Genomic DNA, 7,246 nt, shown 5'->3' with positions numbered 1-7,246 from the left:
ATTTGGCAGGTACTTAAACTCCCAGGGTTTCGCCTGGATGCCCTTACTCAGTCTGCACAGCAGGCCTAACACATGGGTGTTTTGGGGTCTCCCCACTTACAGATCCTGCTCTCCCGAGGAAATAGTTGTTCCTATCCCTGAAACAGTACTCCAGGTGAAGAAAGGAGAATAAAATCATAGAAAATGTTGACTTACCTGCCATGATTTCAAAGAATGTGTATAACCCATTATAATCTGTTCTCCACGTCTGCCCCATGTGTGCCTCTGTGGTGTTTTGTTGTACAAGGTCTTCTGCGTAGCCCAGGCTGACCTCAAATGTGCAGTCGCTCCTGCTCCAAGTGCTAGAACTACAAATTTGTTCTTTAAAGGTAGTTTATTAGTTAAATACTTTGTTGTGGGCTTAGCCTTATATAGTAAAAGGCTTATTTTAGTATTGCCGTGTGTGTGTGTGTGTGTGTGTGTGTGTGTGTGTGTGTGTGTACACTGTGTTCTAGAACCATGGATGAAGGACATTTGGAGACTGTGCCTCTACAATATACATTGTGTTAGTAAGTTCTCATGTGCTGACATGAGAAGCTAGTTGAGGAGGGAAGTTTAGCCAACTTCAGATACACAACTGTTTGTCTCAAAAGTGTTGTTCAGGGCTGGACTGGGTTGGGTCTCCTTATGGTGAGGGGCAGACAACAGTAAACAGCCAGAGTGGAAATGCCATGGCCTTGAGGATAGGAATAAACCATTTGAGAATCCTGTGCCGGTGAACACTGCCGGACAGTAAAGGAAAGCACGCTCCCAAAGCGAAAGACTAGGCTACTCTTGATCCTGGGATGTGAACATGCTGTCTGGGAATGTCTGGGTGGAAATCTCACCCAGGCTGGACACATCCTGCCTGGGCTTCTCTTAGTTGATCCCTGGGCCTCCTGCTGACTTTTGGGGTGGGGGACCCCAATGGCTTTTGCTAGATGATGTGTCTGATATTTCACTGCCTGTCTCCTGCTTGCTGATTTATTTACTCCAGCTCGCTGTATGCCTAATAAACTCATATGAAACCCAAGGTGTGGCTTTCGTAGATCATTCTCCAGATAGCACAAAAAACAATAACAAAATGAAACAAAAAACAAAAACAACACCACCACCAACAAAAAAAACCTCCCATACAATTCAGAAATATTCCTTAACATCATATTCAGTGCTGGACCACACTGTTTTATCAGGTGAGTGTTGAAGTGTGTGAATTGGTGAAAGTTTGCCAAGTTTTGAACGCACTTCATCTCTGTTCTTCACCCATTGTATAATGCAACTTCAGATCACACACTAGTTGCCCTTTGAGCCTCTACAAACTAATCTCCCATAGAAACATCTATTAATACGAGTTTAACTGAACTCTTGTTTTATGAGACGGGGCGCCCCTGTGTATCTTAGGCTGCCTGCAACTTCATGATCCTTCTGCTTCGGTCTCCTGAGGGTTGGAATTACAGACCTGAGTCAACACTCCAGGCTATCCTCTTTCTGGTATTTGCTTGCTTGCTTTCTTTTTAAAGATTTACTTATTTATTTTATGTCTATGAGTACACTGTAGCTGTACATATGGTTGGTTGTGAGTCTTCATGTGATTGTTAGGAATTGAATTTTAGGACCTCTGCTTGATCCGGTCATCCCGCTCACTCCGGTCCGCCCTGCTCAGTCCCTGTTCACTCTGGCCCAAAGATTTATTTATTAGTATACATAAGTACACTGTAGCTGACTTCAGACGCACCAGAAGAGGACGTCATATCTCATTATGGGAGGTTGTGAGCCACTATGTGGTTGCTGAGATTTGAACTCAGGACCTTCGGTTACCCTCTGAGCCATCTCTCCAGCCCCAGTGTTGTTGCTTTCTTTCTTTCTTTCTTTTTTTTTAAGATTTATTTATTTATTATATGTAAGTACACTGTAGCTGTCTTCAGACTCTCCAGAAGAGGGCGCCAGATCTCGTTGTGGGTGGTTGTGAGCCACCATGTGGTTGCTGGGATTTGAACTCTGGACCTTCGGAAGAGCAGTCGGGTGCTCTTACCCACTGAGCCATCTCACCAGCCCGTGTTGTTGCTTTCTTATTTGATATTTTTCTTATCACTCTGTAGCTCAGACTGACCTGGAACTCACTCCTCAAACTTATGACAGTTCTTACTTAGCCTTCTACAAGCCAGATTAGATTTACAGGTAGGAGGAATGTAATTTCCATTCTACATTTTGCTCTGGTTAGGGTAATGCACAGTTAAAACTCCAAGGATACCATGTAGTGGAGTGCATTCTGGCCTGAAACCTACCACTTTGTTCCCACACTACAGAAATGTTTCGAAATCACGTTTCAACTCTGCCATGCAACAGGCCAGAGGTTTCTCGTGTCTTCAGCAGATTACAAGACACCTTCTCCGTTTCCACTCACATTACAATGTCAGTGTAATGAACTGGTAAAATGGCCTGTAAGATGAGAGTTGTCTCTCATTCAGCTGCCAGAATCACAGGAGACAGGCGGGTCAGCGCTGACGCTGTTAACTGAATGTCTTCAGTGTTCCAAGAGTCTATCCTTCCTCATCTTGCTTCCCTCAGAAAGGTCATGATAGAAGCACATTTGCTGTGCTCCAGAGGTGAGCTATGTTCGCAGGCACACCGAGGCAGGAAGTCTCAGGCAGGAAAAGGTATCGAGCAAAAGACATTTTCATGCTAAGTATCACATTTTAAATAACTCCCCAAAGCACCAATCTCCTCAACTCTGCCACCACCACCCCCGAAAAATCAGTTTTGATAAAGTTGTTCTATTATTAGCTCCACATTCAAACAAAAACCCTTGGAAATGCAGTTTTCCCCAGGGCAAATTGTCGTGCTGAGTAAAATAGGGATTCTTTCATGTGAGCAGGCATACATACAAGAGAGATGGAAGACGCAAGAAGAATGCCAATTATTTCTATGAGAAACATTGGGCTTTGAAGCACCAGGTCCCTAACTTGTGGGGACAGGGATCTAAGGGTGAGTCTTTAATCTTGAGCACAGGTGGTAAGCCTTTAATATTACCGTCAAATGAACTGGGAGCTTAATGTATCAGGTTAGCTCATCTCTGCCAAAAGTCCAGTCTCAAGTTACAGTACTCATTTAAGATTAATATGGATAAAAGCTCTTGGCCATCTCCGTGATTAATAATTGTTTGGAAATAGGATCAAGTTCCATCAATTTAGTAATTATGTTTATAGCAAATATGCAACCCTTGAATCGCTTAATGTTTGTCACCTGCAGCTGTTACCTGCAACAAAGGATTTAATGGCGAACATTTCCTTAAAAAGTAGGAATCTAGGGTCTATAGCACCAATTTATTATCCTATAGACTCGCCTCCAGCTTCACACCAATTACACGTATTTTTAACAGGAGATATAGCTGAAAAAATAATTTTAAAATATTAATGGAAATTATAAGTGTATTATTCTTCTCCAGATATTTACTTATAAATAAAAGTCACATGTATCCTCTGAGGAACTGTCTGATACCTCACCTTTGTGCCTAAGGCATTTTCAGCTCTTTATTTCCTATCTCTTTTTTTCCAACTTTTTACTGGTTCTTTGTGAATTTCACATAATGCACCCCAATCCCACTCATCTCTCACTCCTCATATTCACCCTTCACCCCTGCAATCTCCCGATCAACCGAGAAAAACAAACTCTCATGGAAGCCGTGGTATGTCACAGTGTGTCCCACAGTACACCCTTTCGTCCACACTTTGCTGGCAAATGTTCGTTGCAGTAAGTCATTGGTCGGGAACAAGGCTTTTTTGGCTTCTGCTACACTATCAAAACTGCAACTTCACTGGGACTCCTCTTGTATGTCCTGGTCTTGCCCTGTGTCATGGTGATCTCAGTTTTGGATCTGTAGGACCAGCCCATTCATGAACTCCAGCAGTTCATTGATAGTGTAGATGTTGGAGTGGGCGAATTCAAAGCCCTGGATCTGGGCCTGACCTGAGCTGATCAGCCTGCCAGCTCTCCCATACCCTTGAGGTGAGCTCTCCGGCCCTGTTCTGGCTGGCCCAACTAATGATAATGATACCACCAGCAAGTGGCAGAGCCAGCTCTCCTGCTTTCATGCCTTTGGGGACTGGCTCAGACAGGCTCATGTGAGCCTATGCCAAGGTGTAACTGTGGGTTTTTATATGACCACCCCAGTTTTCAAAAAATGACAAGGAGACTACATTTATTTATAACCTTTTGGCCTTATTGCAAGGCATTATTTCCCACTCACTCATTACTTGAATATTCTGTTTACACATACCTGAGTTCTGCCACAGGCCGGTTAGTTACCTCTCCTTCCAACCCAGCCTGCTTCTTCCTCCATGTCCGGCTGGCTGAATCTCTGCTGCCTGATTCCTTCACAGAGTCTCTCTCCCTCTCCCTCTTCTCCCTCCTCTCCCTCCTCTCCCTCCTCTCCCTCCTCTCCCTCCTACCTCTTCTGTCCCTCTTGTCCCTCCTGTCTCTCCTTTCCTTCCTCTCCCTCTCAGGAAGTCCAACCTTATTCTCCTTTGCTTACAAAATACTACAACAGGAGTTGCTTAACAATACCAAAACCCCGCCTATAATCAAATCTCTGCCAGTTTAAAAATCAGTATTTGTATAATACAGAGATAATCTTTACACAGTACACAAGAACGTTATTCCAACAATCAGGGCCCACTCTCCTGTTCTGATGATCTCAGGTCCAGCCCTCCTGGCTGCCATCGGTGGCAAGGGGCAAGGGGCAAGGTTAGGGGATGGCATCTCTTCCTCACAAATGTCACAGCACAGCAGACAAGTTCTAGGGCCAGCTCTCCCCTATTCCTGCGCTCTGGCCCCCACAATCAGGGTCAGCTCTACCTAGCTGCTCAGGCAAGGTGCAGGGCCTACTGCTCTCCTGAGTGTTAGAGCTGGTGAAGGACAGGGACAGCTCTCATGCTCACATGACCCCATGGCCAGGTCTCTCTAATGCACAGGTGGCAAGGGTCGAATGGGGAGTAATCCCTTGCCTATGTCACTGTAGGGAGATGAGTGACAGGCCTGCTCTACTGTGCTTCCTGGGCAATAGGTGGGGCCAGTCTCTCAAGAACTGTAGCTGGCTGATGGTGAAGCCGGCTCTCTTGATCTCATGCCCCCAGGGCCAACTGTCCCTCCATGCCCAGAAGATGGGTGGGGCCAGTTCTGCACAACCCTCAGACATCAACAGTTCCCCTAACGGCAGCCCAGGCCAGGGACATCTGTGTAGCCTTTGATGGTAACAGACTCCTGCTGCTGCAGAGTCATGGACCCAGATGTGGCCCCCAGTGGCAGCACAGGCCAGGACCCCACCATGGTCCTCGGTGTCATCATTTCTTCTCAGGAATTCTATGTCCCACCTGTGCATTTTGGCACCACGCAGGCAGCATCTTGGGCATGCTCTGTGCCCCACAGGCATGAGAAGCGCCAGACTGGTGGTCATCTCAGGCTAACTCCCTGTCTGGGTGGTTGTGTTGGGCTAGTTCCTCTCCTGGGCCTGCCTATGGCCCCATTCAGAGATAGACTGTCTTGGGCTAACTCCAGCTAAGGGTCCATGGTCCCAGGTGGGGTTCATTAGTCTCCAGCTTTCTCTCTGTTCTGGAAGCCCGTCCAGGCCTGTGCCATGCTGGCCTTGTGGTCGTCACAGGCTAGCTTCCTGTACAGGCCCTGTAGCACCATACTGGTGGTCTCCTTAGGCCTGAGTTTTTCATGGAGTGTTAGGCTACTACTAATCGTTCAGAGGTTCACAGGTCAGAACGCTGAGCCTAGACACAGCCTCTCTCCTCTCTGCCACCTACTAACGTACTTGGGACACAGCAGCCACACCTGCAATGCCTCTAGGGGCAGGTTATTTCCATCTTAATGAGCGGCCCTGCAGGATTTCACTTCCCCTAGAACATCCTGTAGTTTCCACTCCTGTAAACATCCCTCCAAGATGGATTGTTTTCATCTCAGAGGAAATTACTAGCAACAACACACCAAGAAAGACATCAGGGAAACAACGCCTCTCATAATCGTCTCAAAAATGTCTTGGAATAACTTGAAGGAAGTGAGACACACGTATCATAACTTATTTATTTATTTATTTATTTAGAAAGGCATCAGAAGGTTGGAAACTTTCCCATGCTTGTGTATTGGTAGGGTCAGTATTGTGAAAATGGCTATCCTACCAAAATTAATCTTCAGACACTGTCAAAATCCATTTAGTCTTTCACAAAAAAACTAATATTAAAATATGTACAGAAACACACACGCAAACAAGATAGGTAATCCTGAACAACAAAACAACTCCTGAGGTATCCCTATTCCTGATGTTAAGTTGTATTACAGAGCTAGACTAATAAAAGCAGCATAGTATTGTTATAAAAAGACATGTAATAGAGTTGAAAACCCAAAGATAGGCCCATACACCTGTGGACACATGATATTTTCAGACAAAGAAGCTAAAATTACACTGGAAACAAGACAGATTTCTTCAGCAAACGGTGCTGGTCAGACTGGACAAGTGCCTATAGAAGAATGAAACTAGATTCATACCTTTCACCCCACACAGAACTCATTCCAGGTGAATCAAGGACCTCAGCACGAGACCTGATGCCCCAACTGTGACAGAAGAGAAAGCAGAGAATACATTTGAATCCATTGGCACGGGAAAGAGGTCTTTCCAAACAGAATGCAAATAGCATGGGAATTAAAACCAGCGATTGAGACACAGAATCTCATGAATCCTTTAAAAGGCTTGCATAAAGCATGGACCCTATCATTTGAATGAAGAGGCAGCTTAAGGAATGGTCAAAAACTCTACCCATTAAATATCTGACAGAAGGTCAGTATCTAGAGTTACTAAATCACACATGCACACACACACACACACACACACACACACACACATACACACATACACAATCTCATTGAGGTAGTTTGAGTGACTCTGGCCCCAATATGTTTGAATGCTTTGTCTGCAGTTTGTGGAACTGTTTGGGAAGGATTAGGAGGTGTGGCTTTGTTGGAGTGGGTGTGTCACAGTTAGTCCTGCATCTATCTGTATCTGTATCTGTATCTGTATCTGTATCTGTATCTGTATCTGTATCTGTATCTGTATCTGTATCTGTATCTGTATCTATCTGTATCTATCTGTATCTGTATCTGTATCTGTATCTGTATCTGTATCTGTATCTATCTGTATCTGTATCTATCTGTATCTGTATCTGTATCTGTA

The 7,246-nt window shown here is 44.9% G+C and overlaps 1 non-coding gene across 1 annotated transcript; it reads right to left on the bottom strand.

Annotated features, from left to right (window-relative positions):
- Window positions 1–5,740: 5,740 nt before the first annotated feature.
- LOC115030991 lies at window positions 5,741–5,875 on the bottom strand. The gene has a single exon (XR_003836583.1). It is a non-coding gene; the product is annotated as a small nucleolar RNA SNORA17 (small nucleolar RNA).
- Between the last annotated feature and the right edge of the window lie 1,371 nt (window positions 5,876–7,246).

The sequence above is a fragment of the Mus caroli genome, chromosome 4, assembly GCF_900094665.2.
Source record: "Mus caroli chromosome 4, CAROLI_EIJ_v1.1, whole genome shotgun sequence".
Taxonomy (NCBI): domain Eukaryota; kingdom Metazoa; phylum Chordata; class Mammalia; order Rodentia; family Muridae; genus Mus; species Mus caroli.
The sequence above is the reverse complement of the archived record's forward strand: the minus strand, read 5'-3'. Positions and strand labels throughout refer to the sequence as shown.